This window comes from Vicia villosa, linkage group LG1 (assembly GCF_029867415.1).
Source record: "Vicia villosa cultivar HV-30 ecotype Madison, WI linkage group LG1, Vvil1.0, whole genome shotgun sequence".
Classification (NCBI taxonomy): Eukaryota; Viridiplantae; Streptophyta; class Magnoliopsida; order Fabales; family Fabaceae; genus Vicia; species Vicia villosa.
The window spans coordinates 126,116,164-126,132,829 of NC_081180.1; the positions used below are offsets into that span (position 1 = coordinate 126,116,164).

Here is a 16,666-nt window from a genome sequence, read left to right on the forward strand (position 1 = left end):
AATAAAGCAAAATGAGTTTTTGGGCAATTTTGACAAGTGTCATGCTCTTATCAATTCTCATTTTTCAAAACTTTCTAAAAAAGGAAATATTCTATTTAAAATATAATTACATTTTTATTAATTATTTACATTAAGTATTAATTATTTGGATTCCGTATTAAATATTTTTTATACATTTTTAGGTTTTCCAATATCTGTATTCAATATCCAATATATTTTTCTCATAAATAACCAAACAAATAAGGACTGTAAACGCTTCATATGGAATTTCATACGCTTCCCATTCCAATAAATCCGCTTCAACCATAACATCTTGAAATCTACCCTTTGAATTCAATTCTCACTTCTTCCAATCAATACTCTGTTGCAAGTTCCTTCTCTTTTTCCAATCCCATTTCTCTTTTCCCGTCCCTATTCATCTAAATGGGTTTCTCTATGCAAATCCTTCAACTCTAATTTATCTTCTCCAAATACCTAATCAATTCATCATCAATGTCAATTCTTCAATTTTTCAGATAGTTTATTTCAATTTTTGTTGATTACTGTTTAGTTTACCTATATAAATATGATCATTTTCTTCTCCAAATTCACACCTTTTTAGATTACATCAGAAAGAATATCTAAACCCAAACCACTTCTTAGGCCTATCATCAGAAAGAATAGAGTCTCTCCAACAACTTGGACTCTTATATTGATTCCACTATTCAATATGTGTTTGTTGTCTTAGTGCTGATGAAATGAAGAGGGTAAGTAATTCTAATTTCCTTTTCATTTTATTTCTCTTTTTTTGATGATTTATATGTATTATGGTTGTGCAAGTGGTAATTTTGCTCTCTATTGATTGATTTGTAGGCATGCTAAAGTGAGTCTTATACCTAACAGACAGCATGCTGATGAAGCACTTTCTTCATATAAGATGGAGGAGCTCTAGAGAAAGATAATTATAAAGTGAAAATAATAAATGATAGTATCAAGCGAAGCACCTAAGGCAAAGCAACAGTTGAATTTGAGATGCCCTGTGGCTATGAATTTAATATTGCAGTACATGTTAGTTGTATGTAAAAATTGAATGTCTAAACTATGTCAAGTTTTATTTGTGTAGAAAATCACCAATGAATTACTTGTGCTTTAAAAGTATAGTGATTATTATCCTGATATTGGACATGGAGATAGGGAACTGATCATGATTTCATGTCTATTTGCAAGGTTTGGTTTCTACTTCTAAATATCTTTGCATACTTAAACATTTTTGTGATTTAGTAAATCACTGAGTGGAAAATAATTAGCAACAATTCATATTAAATTTCAAAACTGTTTTGAAATTTTAAATTTATAGAATTGCTATTGAACTAATCATTGTTTAAAATGAGATATAATGACGATGCCTTAACTTTGGGTAAGTTTCATTTTCCTGGTTGTTTTAATCATTTTTCCTTGAATTTTACTTATGATTTTATCTCATTATTTTAGTTATCTTCTTATCAGCCTTTTATTTTTTGTTTACTGAACAGGGATGGAAGGATATTGCAGTCAAGCAAGATCGATCTAATGAGAACAAATCGAGGATGGGAATATCACTTCCATCTATGCATTCTCTATATATAATCTCATTTCAATTTAGAGCGTGTGAAGAAGTTCACTAAGTTTGATGTCATGTACTTGATAAGAAGATTTTGCATAAACTTGCATAAAGATTATTGGAAAAGATAGATTTTTTATTGATGTGTTAGTCCATTTGATCTTCAAGTCCCCACCAATGTAGTTGTGTTTTATCCCCACCCTTTCCTTTTGGTTACAGTTATTTTCTAGAAAATGAATTATCATTGTATAAAAAGGAGTAAATTAATAGAACACAAGAAACACTAAAATGAAAAGTGATCTAAGAATGCAGTAATGATCCCTTAATCACTACAATTTTTCTTTCTGTTACCCTATTGTTGTTATCTTACTTTATGTGGTTTTGTCCCCCATTCAATTGGATCTTAAGTTAAGAATATATAGAATGGAAATAGTTTTTTTTAATATTTTATCTATTTCGGGTAGGAAATATAGTTGATATTCTTGGGATAGCCATTGTCAAATTTTATATCTACTCTAGAATTGTAACCTGTGATGCAGGGATTTCAAAGTAATGGAGATAATCATGTTTTCAAGGCCATATTGTTCCCTCTTATTAAGATCAATCTAAATGAGCTATTAAAAGTAATTGAATTGTCTACTTAATATTTTGGGTTAAAAAAGAGTGGGCGTTGACTCTAATTCTCACTGATATTATATTTCTTTTCATATATTATTCTATTGGGAATCACCAATATATATGAGTATGGTTAGAAAAAAATATTTAATGTTTTTTTTGATATTCTATTTCTATCACAATAGTGTAAAGAGAAATGTATCCTTAATTTGTCCAAAATGTATTTTATATATATATATATATATATATATATATATATATATATATATATATATATATATATAAATAAAATACTATATTAAAATAAAAAGTACCCCAAATTTTCATTAACTTCATCAATATCCCGCCTATATCTTGCCTAAGTGCATAAACTTCATACAAAGAAACGTTTATATTCTTCATTAGTTTTTAATTTCATTTAACTCATTACCTTCAGAAAACGATTTATTAGCCCGTCTTTAATTTTATTTAACTCATTACCTTTAGAAAACGATTTATTAGCCCAAATGCTATCATCCTTCGCCCACAAGTTTTCTTTTTTACTCTAACATTTAACTCTCATTTTATCTTTTATTTTATAACTTTTTAAAATAAATTGTCCTTTTATGTACAATAATACTGATATATGCTTATATGCATTCCATTAATATTGATATGTCTATTGATAATTTTATTTAAAAATTTAGTCTAACACATAATTATTTTTATATTTATTAATTTAATTTTAAAGTTTTAAACATTTTTTTCTTAAAAAAATTAAACACTTTATATTTTATACTAATAACAGTTTTTTATTATAGACTGGTCCTACGGTGAATCCTCATATTTTTAATAAAATATTATTTTCATTCTTTATTTTTTTATTGTTATAAAATTTATTTTTGATTTGGAAATTTTTTATAGGTCCATATTTTTATGAGTTTAATAACACTGCAAAATAATTTTATACTTTTCAATAATAAATCAATAATTTATCATGTCATTTAAATAATTTTAAAATATGATTCGTAAAATACACGGTATTTATTGGTTGATGGAGTAATTTTTTCTTATTATATTTTAGTAACTTTTGTAACTTCTCAAATCAAACAAATAAATATTATTCATGATTTTTTCTAACTAGACACTCTTATTTTTCCAACCACTTTGTTTTTTTCTCTTTCCAACAAATATTATTTAATAATTAATTAATATTAAATATTATTTTTTTCTGTATTTCAACCGTTCATTCAATAAAAATTCTATCAAAATTTCTCTCACTCTTAAACCTTCTTTGTATTTAACGCTTCACTTCCTTTTCTATTTTTCTTTGTTTTCAAAACTATAATTTTCTAAGTTATCAATTAATTCTTAAAATTTCAATTGAACTAATATTAAACATAATTTTTTTATATAAACTGGTATTTTAAGTCATAAAAATTAAATATTATTATTCGAAAGTACTCTCTCCATTTTACAATATCAATAAATTATTTATTATATATATTTATTATACTCTCAAAATTATTTAATATTTTATTAAATTGTCAATGTAAAAAATATTTAAATTTAATATTTTATAATTTTTTATAATACTTCATTTTTAAATATTATTTTATTTGAAAATTATATCGTTAAAAGATGGACTTTTAAAAGTACAATCTGCATTTAGAAAAATTATTTTTCACTAATTTAATTAATTAACTTTAACTTCTTTATATTTGCTAAATAAAATTTTTGTTAATTTTATATTCATATTTTTTCTTTATAAAGATGTAATATCTATTTTAATTTTTCCCGTGCATCGCACGGGTAAAAATACTAGTTATAATTATATGGCCGTATCTCAAATTTTTTGAATGTTTATCAGCTTCTGAAAGCCTTAATATTGTGATTAAAGATTAAATTTATTCATTGTTTATTATATCTAAGACAATAGACTTATAGACACTGGCGAAGTTACAAAGCAGTAGGTTACACCCTCAAAATTATCAGAATTTTTTAATAGCTAGGTTTTATATTAATGAAATGAAAGAGGGACTTTTATTTATTGTAATGTTTTAAAAATTGGAAGAAACCTAGAGTCGAATCGTTTATTTAATAAATTAATAATATGAAACTAAATTTTATAATATGTCACAATATAGTTCTACATTTCATTTCAATCTTTTGAATAATTTAAAAAATTATAATAAAATAGATTAAACTAATTCAAATAAAAATTAAAATAACAAAATATAATAACTAAAATAAAGTTTGAATAATTAAAAATATTTAAGTTAAATAAGATAGAATACTAAAAGTAAACAATACAATATATACAATTAAACAACAAAAATCAAAATAAGTTAAACTACGACAAATAAGTCATAATTGACGATAGCAAACAATATTGATTTGAGCGTCAATCAATATTAAAAATACAATTTTTTTTGTTATTGAAAAATGTATGTTAAGTTTTAATATTAACATATTAAATTTTTCAAATTTTTTTAAAAAATAGTCAATTTGATGCGCTTATTTGAACCTGGAAATTTTATAAAACCAGCTCCGGTTCTTTGGTTCAAATGGTTTTTGACGGTTCGATCTGATTTTTCTGATTTAATTTCGGTTTTGACTCATTAGCGATTTTGAAAAATTGGCTCAACCGGATTCATCTCTATTCCCAATCCAACCGGCTGAACCGTTCGGTTCGATTCTGATCGTACCTGATCAGGAGAATCGTCGTAGGCTGCTCGGACTGGATCTTCTAGGAAGAAGGAGGGGGGTGTACCTGCAAGGTACTCCGATGCCAAAGTAAGAAGACGAGCAAAGGAGTGCAAGTACTAGCTAAAGGTTAGAAGGAAGTGAATACCTGACCCTCTAGTTAAAGAGGGTATTTATAGCCCCCAGCGCTGGGCCATGATCTCGCTATTGGGTTGGATTCCCAAGCCCAACTAGGAGACTGCCAGGTTTCCTGAGCGGAAATATCGGAGGTGCGTGCATGCCCTCTGTCCTGGTTAACCGCTCCGAAGTTCAAGGGAGACGCGGTCTTTTAGGAGCCACGTGGAATCCGTGTTGTTCGGAGGGTTGGATATGAAGGAGCCCTGCGCGGAGCAGGGTCCTCGGCAACGAAGGTGTTCGCGGGAATGTTAGTGCCGAGCATGCCGGGTGCCATATGCTCCGGGGATATGGGGCAGCCGAGCGCGTCTAAGGTGGGCATCCTAGGTGCGTAGGAGGGTCATGGAGGAACGTGGGCCTCTGAGGTTCACTGGGCCGAAAACTATATTGGGCCTAACCTTGGCCCAGTCCAGAACAGGAGCCCCCCAAGTCGGAGTTTTCTGGTCAAGAAGCTGTGACTTTGCTTTATGCTCGGACCCATGACCTCGGAGATGCTCGGTGAGATGGCTCCTCGTCAACCAGATGTGCTTGGAGGAACAGCCTGTGGAGGGGGCGAAACGTCGCGCGTGGGCGACACGCGCTGACGTGGCATAGGTAATGATGGCCTAGGGTCTAGGAGGCGGCGCTTGTCAGGAGAGGTGACGCTTCGCCTTCCGAGCCCCTTCCCTATAAAAGGGGGCAAATTCTCTCATTTGGAAGTTTTCCTCTCTCTGTTTACGTGCTCGGCATCAGACAGGCGTTCCTCGGAAGATACTCTTCCAGATTGTTCAACATACTGTTCGTCTACCGAGAAGCTCATCCGGTCATCGTCATCATGTCTTCACGTAAGTTCGCTTCCCTCTTCGTTGCTTTATTCTTTTCCTTAGGGTTTGTGCGCTTTATTTTCGCGGTCGTCGTCGTAAACGTAGGCTGGGTCCAACGAGCGGTCGTTGCTTCCTCCCCGGGTTATCCAGGCGAAGCCCGGGGGTTAGCGTGGGTCGGTGGACCAGATGATGTTGGTGTTAGACCGTCGTGCCTGTTTGGACACGATTTTTCGTTGTCGTGTCACGTCATTTCGTGAGTCCCCGGCGGACGGGCGTCTTTCCTCGATGAGGGTTTAGCCGGGGGCTCCGCAGCTCCTGCTCTACCCTTTCGCTTGCATTGCGGTGGAAGGGTGGATTTGATGAACTGTCGAATTCACTTTCTCCCTTCTGCGTGCAGGTGGGTCTGATTCGAGCGCCAGCTCGGAATCTGATTCATGGAGTAGCGAGTCGGACGACTCGACGGCCACTAGCTCCGATGTTGAGATCATCGAGGATCAAAACGCGCCCTCTCTGGTCGACAATGACCATGCTGATTCTCCGGGTTCTGACACCGAGGGAGGGGTCTCGCCAATGCCCTTGTTCAGTTACGAATGCACGGTTGCGCTCGACTGGATAGCCGACGAAGCCTTAACGGTCACTTCCCGATACACTGAGTCTCTAGACGGGGCCTTCAAAGAAATTGAGGTTTTGGGAGAGGGTGAAGCGCCGAATTACCAAGTGACGTGCCCGTCTCGGGACGAGCGCATCTGCTCTCGGTTCAACGGGGATGGCTTTGCGATGTACGAGTATGTGTTCAAGGAGCTCGGCTTCCGATTGCCCTTCTCCGACTTTCAGAAATCGATGATGGCGTTTCTAGGTTTGGCGCCGTCCCAATTGCATCCGAATGCCTTTGCTTTTATGCGAGCATTCGAGATTGTCTGTAACTATTTGGGTATTGGCGCCACGACCGCGTTGTTTGGCCGGTGTTTTCGTGTCCAAAGGCAGGCGGCAGACGGGTGATATAGCTGGGTCTCGTTCAGAAATGCCGAGCGGAAACTCTTCGGGATGTATACTGACTCTGTAAAAGGCTTCAAGGACCGGTATTTTGTCGTCCGTCTGCTCAGCCCGACGGCTTACTATGATGTGTCGGATTCTGTGGTCCATCGTGACGCCGACGGGGAGATAGTGAGGGGTGAGGACGGGCAGGTGGCAAGGGAATTTTGCACGAGATTCCCGTTTTTCTGGTGGAAAGGTCACTTCTCATCTCCCCCGAAACATTACGTTTGGGAGGATGGGGATCTGGACGAGCAGGACACAGAGTCATATTCGGTCCTTTGCAAATACGTAGACAGCTTTACTATGTCCCAGTGGGTGACGAAGAATGGGAGTCCCGTGTTGGACGAGAATGGTGTGCCGGTTGTGGAGCAGCGGCCTATTAATACCAAGGCTTTGTTGTCTTGTCGGACTCCCGAGGAGACTCGGGCGTTGTTAGGTCGTGTCCCTTCGCCCTGCTTTTCCTCTTCTGTCCAGTGTATTTGCTGACTTGTTTTATTTTTTTTCTTTGCAGATGCCATGCCGGAGAAGGAGGACACGGTCCTGAAGATGGCTCTGGACGCAAAGAAGAATCAGAAGAAGAAGAATCGGGGAACCGGTACTGCAGAGAACTCGGCCTCGGCAGGCTCTCCTCGGGTGAACTTGGACGAGAGGGCTTCCAAGAGATCTCGTGCTACCGAGGGGGGACGCCATGAGCCGTCGAGCCTAGGTCCCGAGCGTGCCTTTGTATTGCCTCCTTGCTACAAGGATGGAGGTTATTTTGAGAAGTTCCCCCTGGTTACCTCTCTGGATGAAGCTCGTCGGATCGGTGAGATGGACCCTCCGTCCCTTCAGAAACAGCTGGCGTGCGACAGTGCCGCCGTGATGAGGGTTTTGGGGATGGCCCAAATGTTAGCTAATGGTGGCTCGGGCTCGACCGAGGCCCTGAAGGAGGCGGAGGCGGCAAAGAAGGCTGCCGAGGACAGGGTGAAGACCATGGAGGCTGATCGCAAGGAGTTGAAGAAAAAGATCGATGCGGTTCTGAAGCAGAAGGACGGGGAGATTGCGGCGGAGAAGAAAAAGCTTGCCGACCTTCAGCTTGAGTGGGCTCCCTCGGCTGACGAGTCGCCGGACGTGGCTGCTCTGCAGTCTAGGGCGGAGTTCATGGAGAGGATAGATAGCCTGAAAATAAGCCTCGCTGACATGGCCGAAGTCGGCTTCGACCGTGCAGTTCGTCAGCTGAAACTTCTGAACCCTGGCCTGAAGGAGGATAATATTGGGCTTTCTTCGAAGATTGTGGACGGCGTGTTAGTGCCCGAGTCTCCGGGGAGTGAAGAGTAGATAGTGTGTCCTTGGGCTTGCGTGCCTGTCTTCTTCGGCCTGCGTGCCATTTTATATTTTGTTGGGTAATGCCCGGATTACTTTGGGGGCCTGCGCGCCCGGCATTTGATTGTAACCTTTGGACATTGTTGACCAATTTGGTCGGCAATTTTAATGTTTTATAATCTTGCTTGCTTATATATGTTTATCTGCACCTTCAGTGTTATCGTTGTATGCTCGTGTCTTGACAACTTTTCTATTGTGCTCGTAAGACGAGGTATTTCCCCCATACTTAGAATATTTTTCGATTGTTTTAGGTAACTGATGATTTACGCTCGGATACGCCGGAGAGTTACCTCTATACTTGTGATATTATCGGTTTTTATGGACTATGCTCGGCCTAGATTGATTGCCCGGGCGTGTTGAGTACGGTCCGGGTGCGCAGAGTAGATGTGCGCTGGTAGCGAGTACGAGACCACGATTGGGGCCAAGTTCTCGCGGCGTGAACGATCCCATCGCGAGCTGGGGTTCTGCCGTGCAGGTACTTCCACGGAGGGTCTAGGTGTAGAGTCTTCCGTGTGGTCGGTCCTCCCGTTTTGTGGGGAAATCCGACCGTTGCTGTCGTGGAGTCCTCGCGTTTGTACCGATGACGCGGGTCCCTGCCCGGCTAGCGCCCGTGTTGGATACGGGTGTCCGGGGGCGTTAGGTTGGGTCTAACTGTAATAACGTCTGAGTTTTTCAGCGTTCCAAGGCCGAGCAAGTTTTACTCCGAGGAGATCCTCGAGGTAGTAGGCGCCGTTCTCGGTTTTATCGTAAACTCGGTACGGGCCTTCCCAGTTTGGGGCTAGTTTACCCTCGCGCGAATCCTTCATATTTCTGCGGAGCACCAGGGCTCCGACTTCGAATTCGCGCTTGATAACTTTGGTGTTGTAACGGAGAGCTATCTGTTGTTTTAATTTTGCTTCTCGGAGGGAAGATCCTGTGCGGATCTCCTCGACCATGTCGAGCTCTTCCCTCATAGCTTCGTCGTTGAGCTCCTCTTCGAGGGGTGACTCGGTGCGCCGGGAAGGTTCTCGGATTTCCACGGGGATCACGGCTTCGGTGCCGTAGGTTAGCCTAAAGGGAGTTTCGCTTGTGCTCGAGTGGGGGGTTGTCCTATATGCCCAAAGCACACTATGTAGTTCTTCGACCCAAGCTTTTTTGGCTTCGCCGAGTCTTCTCTTTAGTCCTCGGAGGATGACTCGGTTGGCTGCCTCGGCTTGTCCGTTTGTCTGAGGATGCTCGACTGAGGTGAAGTGCTGCTTCGTGCCGAGCTTGGCCACAAACTCTTGGAACTTTTTGTCGGTGAACTGGGTGCCATTGTCGGTGACTATGGCCTGAGGTACCCCGAACCGGGCTAGTATGTTTCGCTTGTAGAAACGGAGCACGTTTTGAGACGTGATCTTGGCGAGCGCCTCGGCTTCTATCCATTTCGTGAAGTAATCGACGGCGACCACGAGATATTTATTTTGGTACGAGCCGACCGTGAATGGTCCGAGGAGGTCCATTCCCCAGGTGGAGAAAGGCCAAGGTGATGATAGAGATTTGAGTTCGTTGGGGGGAGCCAAGTGCATGTCGGCATGACGCTGGCATTTGTCGCATTTACGGACATGTTCTTTGGCGTCTTGTTGCATGGTTGGCCAATAGTAGCCGGCCCTGAGGGCTTTCCTCGCTAGTGATCGGCCGCCGAGATGCTGGCCATTGATCCCCTCGTGGAGCTCTTGGAGTATCTCAGATGCTTGCGATGTGTCGACACATTTAAGGAGAGGGATGGAGAAGCCTCGTCGGTATAGTTTGTTCTCGATGACTGTGTACGAGCAGGCTCGTCTCTTGATAGTTGAAGCTTCCTTCGCGTCGGCGGGTAGTTCGTCCTTGGTAAGGAAGTTATATACTGGGGTCATCCAGCAGTGGTCGTCCCCGATAGCGAACACTTGCAGAGCTTGCGCATTTTTGCTTATGCTCGGTCTGGGTAAGATTTCTTGGATTACCGACTTGTTTCCGCCTTTCTTTCTCGTACTCGCAAGTTTGGATAATATGTCGGCGCGTGAGTTATGCTCCCGGGGAATGTGCTCGACGTCTGCCTTTGTGAATTTTTTCATCTTCTCTCTGACGAGAGTGAAATATTCGGCCAGCGTGTCGTTTTTGGCTTGGTACTCGCCGCTGACTTGGGAAGCAACGAGCTGGAAATCGGTGTAAATCATGACCTCTCGAGCTCCTACATCCTCGGCAAGACGTAAGCCTGCTAGGAGAGCTTCGTACTCAGCCTGGTTGTTCGACGTGGTAAAAGATAAGACCAAGGATACTTCGATGATGAGCCCCTCTTCATTCTCTAGGATAATGCCGGCTCCACTCCCTGAGGTGCTCGAAGCGCCGTCCACATAGATGGTCCATTTGTTTTCGGTGGGGGTCGGGCAGTTGGCAATAGAGGTCATCTCGGCCACGAAATCAGCGAGCGCTTGGGCTTTTAGTGCCTTCCTGCCCTCGTATTGTATGTCGAATTCCGACAGCTCGAGGGACCATCTTAGCATTCTCCCGGCCATGTCTGGTCGACTGAGAAGTTGTTTGATGGGTTGGTCTGTCCGGACGACAATGGTATGGGCGAGGAAGTAATATCTCAGCCTCCTAGCAGCTGTTATCAGAGCCAGTGCGACCTTCTCTATTTGTTGATATCGCACCTCGGGTCCTTGTAGGGCTTTGCTCGTGAAGTATACCGGTTTCTGCCCGTCTTCAGCTTCTCGGATCAAGGCCGCGCTGGCTGCCTCGTTTGAGACGGCCAGGTAGAGGTATAGGATCTCGTCGCTATCTGGTCGGGAGAGGACGGGCGGCCTGGAGAGAACTTGTTTGAGGTGGGACAGCGCTTGCTCGCATTCCTCAGACCATTCAAAGGTTGCTTCTTTCTGAAGTAACTTAAAGAATGGGAGGGCATGCTGGGCGGATTTCGCGACGAAGCGGGATAGTGCCGTGAGCATTCCGTTTAGTACTTGGATAGATTTTTTATTGACGGGGGTAGGGAGTTCTGAGAATGCTCGGCACTTATCGGGATTGGCTTCTATTCCTCGCTCGGTCAGATAGAAACCGAGGAACTTGCCTGCCCGTACGCCGAAGGTGCATTTCTCAGGGTTGAAATGCATCTTGCAGGCTCGGGCCTGCTTGAACACTCGTTCAAGGTGCGTTGTGTGGTCGGCGTCTTCCCGAGATTTGACGATCATGTCGTCCATATAAACCTCGAGGGTGTCGCCGATCTCTCCCCGAAAAACTTTGTTCATCATCCGCTGGTACGTAGCTCCGGCATTCTTGAGTCCGAACGACATTACATTATAGTAATAGTTGCCCGACTCGGTCATGAAGGCCGTGCATTGCTTGTCGCATCTCGCCATGGGAATTTGGTTGTAACCTGAATAAGCATCCATAAATGATAACAATTTATAGCCGGCCGAGTTGTCGACCAGTCTATCAATATTAGGTAAAGGATAAGCATATTTGGGCCATGCCCGGTTAACATCAGTATAATCAACGCACATTCTCCATTTTCCATTAGATTTTTTGACAAGTACAACGTTTGAGAGCCAAGTTGAATACTTGGCCTCGGAAATAAAATTTGCCTCTAGGAGGTCTTTTACAGCTTTCTTGGCAGCCTCCGCTTTCTCGGGAGACTGCCGACGCCTACGTTGAACTACTGCCTTTACAGCTGGGTCGATGGAGAGGTGGTGGCAGGCGACCTCAGGGTCGAGTCCGGGCATTTCCGCTGCACTCCAGGCGAACAAGTCGGCGTTGGCTTGAAGACATGCCACGAGCTGCTTCCTCAGAAGATCTGGGATGTCCTTGCCGATCTTTACCGCTTTGTCGGGGTTGTCGCCCAGCGGGATGAGGTCGAAGTCTCCGTCTGGGATGGGCCTGACGGGGTGAGTTGCATTCGGCCTTCTTTCTTCGGCATTCTTCATCTCTTCGTCAGTAAACCGAGCGTCTAAGTCGATGGAGCTGACGTTCGGTGGATGTTGATCTTCCTGAGGGTGACTGTCTTCGACCCTCGGCTTTTTGTTTGGATCTGATGGAGGGGCAATCAGCTGCAACCCTTTCACGGAGGCGTCGAAAATCCTTCTGGCCGCTTCGATGTCTGCGTTGATGGTGACCACTCGTCCTCGCTTTGTGTAAAACTTCATTTTGAGGTGCACGGTGGAGGGGACGGCAGTGAGCTCGGCCAGAGTAGGACGTCCGATGATACAGTTGTAGAGAGTCTTGCAGTCGATTATCAAGAATCTTGTCTTGACCTGCCTGGATGCCTCCCCTTCTCCGAAAGTGACGATCAGTTCGACGTATCCCCACGGCTTGGTGGTAGCACCGTTGAAGCCTTGGAGATCGGAACCCACATAGGGAGTGAGGTGCGAGTCATCCAGCTGGAGTGTCCGGAACAAGTGAGAATACATGATGTCGACCGAGCTGCCTTCGTCGACCAGGACTCGACGAACGTCGAAATTCGCCATTCTGGCTCGGACCAGTAAAGGAATTGTGGCGTTCGGGGCGCCGCCCGGCAGCTCTTCCAAGTAGAAAGTGATTGGGTCCGATTTCCCTCTAAACTTCCGCAGAGTTGGGGCGACATCCGAGTTGGCGTTGATCAGCTCATCGAATTTTCTCTTTACCGAGCTGATAGTGAGGGAGCCGGGGTCACCGCCGTTGGAGATGACCATTGCTGTTGGGAAATGCTCCCAGGTACTGAAGGCAGTCGTCACGCCGACTGAAGGGATGAAGTCTTCCGGTCGGGTTACGGACAGCGCGACTTGAAGCGGTCTGCTATCTGGTGAGTTCCCCTCGTCAGAGTTCCGAGGGACATCTCTTCGGGAGGGTTCTCTCTTCTTCGTGTACTTTGATAGGAGTCCTTCTTTGATCAGGGTCTCTATGGCATCTTTGAGATGTATGCATTCGTCGGTCAGATGCCCGTGACTCTTGTGGTATTTGCAGTATTTGGACTTGTCTGTCCCCGGTCTTGTAGGATTTGAATTCGGGGGCCTGATGCTGGAGTTCTTGAACTCGGTGTTCTGGCAGTCGGCCAGGATTTTCTCCCGCGAGGCGTTCAAAGGAGTGTAGTCGTTGAACCGTCCTGCCGGTCCTCGGCGCTCTTTGGCATATCGGGACCTGTCGTCCCTCCTTTTGTCCTGTCCTCGGCGTGATCCTGGATCCTCGAGGTTTGAGCTGCGAGCAACATCACTGCCCCTCGAGGCTTTGATCGCGGCTGCCTCGCCTTCTTCAAAGTCGATGAATGCCTTTGCTTTGCGGAGGAGGGCGTTCATCGAGTGCACCTTCTCAATCTTAATGGCCTTCTTGAAATCACTACCGGGGAGTAGTCCTCGCTCCAAGAGGTATCTCTTCATGTAGTCAGCCGTCTGCACTTGGACGACCTCCTTGTTGAATCTTTCAAGGTAATCCCGAAGAGGTTCGTTGGGTCCTTGTATCACGGCCTCGAGATTGGCTTCCGATTTCGGTTGTCGTCGGGAGGCTGTGAAGTGGCTCAAGAAGAGTTCTTTGAGCTCGGTCCAGGAATGGATGGAGTTCGGAGGGAGGTTCCTGTACCAATTCATCGCTCCCTTCGTGAGGGTGGTCGGGAAAATGCGGCACTTGATCGAGCCTCTGACGACGTGATAGTCCATGACCGCTTCGATGCTCCGAATATGGTCGTCGGGGTCAGTGGTCCCGTCGTATTGGTCCAATACTGGCGGTTTTTCCATCCCCCGAGGGAGGTGGGCTCTCCGGATACTGCCGGACAAGGGGCTGCGGAAGTCCTCCTCGTCGCTTGGTCCCGGTGAAGTGTAGTGTCTGTTTCGCCGGGGTTTTCCTTGGTTATCGTCCGAACTGGTACGGTTGTCCCGAGGGGGACGTTCGCCCGGTTTCGGTGCAGCTTTGGAAGGGCCCCGATGACCCTGTTCGGGGGAGGGGCTTCTCGCTTCAGTGGCTTCTGGCCTCTGGTTCTTCTTACTCTTTCTTGGCGGAGAACGGGAACGTGTCCTCCGGCGGCGATATCTTCTTGGTGGAGACCTTGAAGAGGATGGGGAACGCCGGCGGTACCTCCTTGGCGGTGAGCGCGAGGAGGAATAGGAGCGTGACCTGTAGTGCTTCCTCGGAGGGGAGCGACGTCGTCGCTGTCTTTCCAGCTCGTGAATTCGGTCGTCCTGAATTCGGAGGAGGCTGTTTGTTAATTGTATTTCTTTGAGCAAGCGGACGGTGATGGGGTCAGCGTCCTCGGGAATGTTGAGCGGCTCCTCTTCTTCTCCGTGACGGGCTCTCCGCCTTTCGGAGGTGTGGGTGAATGAGGAAGCAGCCTGCCCGTCTCTGGTGTCGGCCTCATTCACATTCTGGGCATGTTCTGGCCCATTGTGAGTTCGGTGCTGCCCGTCCTCCCCGTTCTGAACATGTCCTTCGGGAGGGACTTGGTCAACGTTTTGAACCTGTTGGAGGCCCTGCAGCTGCTGGATGCTATGGATCTGCTGCCTCCTGGGTGGTGAGGCTTCATGCCCGGGCCTTCTTTGCCCGGTGGGGGTATGCCGATTTCCCCCCCGTCGACGACGATTCGCCCCGTCACGGGTGGACTCGTCGATCAGGTGTTGCAGGAGGAAGGGATCAGCACTTGGGATGTTGTTGTCAGCCATGACGATTGGAAAAGGATTAGCTTTGATCTTTGTTTTTCTAAAGACGGGGAAGCAAGTTTCCCACAGACGGCGCCACTGATCGTACCTGATCAGGAGAATCGTCGTAGGCTGCTCGGACTAGATCTTCTAGGAAGAAGGAGGGGGGGTGTACCTGCAAGGTACTCCGATGCCAAAGTAAGAAGACGAGCAAAGGAGTGCAAGTACTAGCTAAAGGTTAGAAGGAAATGAATACCTGACCCTCTAGTTAAAGAGGGTATTTATAGCCCCCAGCGCTGGGCCATGATCTCGCTATTGGGTTGGATTCCCAAGCCCAACTAGGAGACTGCCAGGTTTCCTGAGCGGAAATATCGGAGGTGCGTGCATGCCCTCTGTCCTGGTTAACCGCTCCGAAGTTCAAGGGAGACGCGGTCTTTTAGGAGCCACGTGGAATCCGTGTTGTTCGGAGGGTTGGATATGAAGGAGCCCTGCGCGGAGCAGGGTCCTCGGCAACGAAGGTGTTCGCGGGAATGTTAGTGCCGAGCATGCCGGGTGCCATATGCTCCGGGGATATGGGGCAGCCGAGCGCGTCTAAGGTGGGCATCCTAGGTGCGTAGGAGGGTCATGGAGGAACGTGGGCCTCTGAGGTTCACTGGGCCGAAAACTATATTGGGCCTAACCTTGGCCCAGTCCAGAACAGATTCCATTTTTAAAACATAAATATTGATAGATAACATTTATATTTTATTTAAACAACTTTTTTTACATGACTTGCTTCATAATAAAGAAATGTTAAACAACTTTTTTTACCTGACTTACTTCATAATAAAGAAATGATATTTAAACCCTTAAAACTAATGTCTAATATGTGTTTCTTTGTTATTTAAAGCATATAATATATATTCAAAAGAAATAAAGAAATAGGAGACACATAGACATTCACATACGATATCTAAAATTTGATATTCAAATAATATAGCTCGTTTTTACCATTCACTTATTATAGGAAAGTCTTTTGGCTGTTTTATTTCTAAACGTCCAATAATAAATTTAATAAGTAATAATGAAATGATTTAATTTTTTAAAACTATATTAAATTATTTTTTATATAAAATTATTCCAAAAAAATATCTTAACTATAAATTACTTAAGTAAATTTGAGTTATATTAGCTTAAAATCAACTATTATTAGATTGAAGAAAAAAAACTCTTTATATCAATTAATTCTTTTAAGTTCCAATTCAAATTAATTAGATTTTTGGTAATTTGTTTAGTGTTGAAAATAACCATTATATTATATAGTTATTTGTGTTGGTGTTAAACTAATTAGATGTTAGTGAAATTTTGGTGTTTGGGCAATTTAGCTGTGTTTTTTTTAAAGAATGTATATGTATTTTAAGAAGATGGAATTGATAGTTAATTTCTCCACATTTATTAAAAAAAAAAATTGGTCAGCCATATTTAATCAATATTATATAAAGTAAATTTTTTAGTTAATAGTAATTGATTTGAATTTTTTATAAGTGTTACAATAGTTGGATATATAAAAATTGATTTTTTTTAAGAAAACAATTTTTAAAATAAAAAATAAAAAAATAAGAAATTATTGTTATGATTTTTTAAATAATATTTGTCGCACCCTTTAATATTTTAAACAAAATACAAAATACACCCTGCAAGAAAATATTTAAAAATTTCTATTTATTAAAAATACGCCATAATAGGTTTCAAAATAATATATATATATATATATATATATATATATATATATATATATATATATATATATATATATATATATATATATATATATATATATATATATA

At 43.0% G+C, this 16,666-nt stretch overlaps 1 long non-coding RNA gene across 1 annotated transcript; it reads left to right on the forward strand.

Moving 5' to 3' along the window:
* The first annotated feature begins 236 nt into the window (after positions 1 to 236).
* Positions 237 to 1,920, forward strand: LOC131616429 (uncharacterized). Its single transcript, XR_009288098.1, has 3 exons — positions 237 to 750; positions 853 to 1,206; positions 1,512 to 1,920. It is a non-coding gene; the product is annotated as an uncharacterized LOC131616429 (long non-coding RNA).
* Positions 1,921 to 16,666: the final 14,746 nt, after the last annotated feature.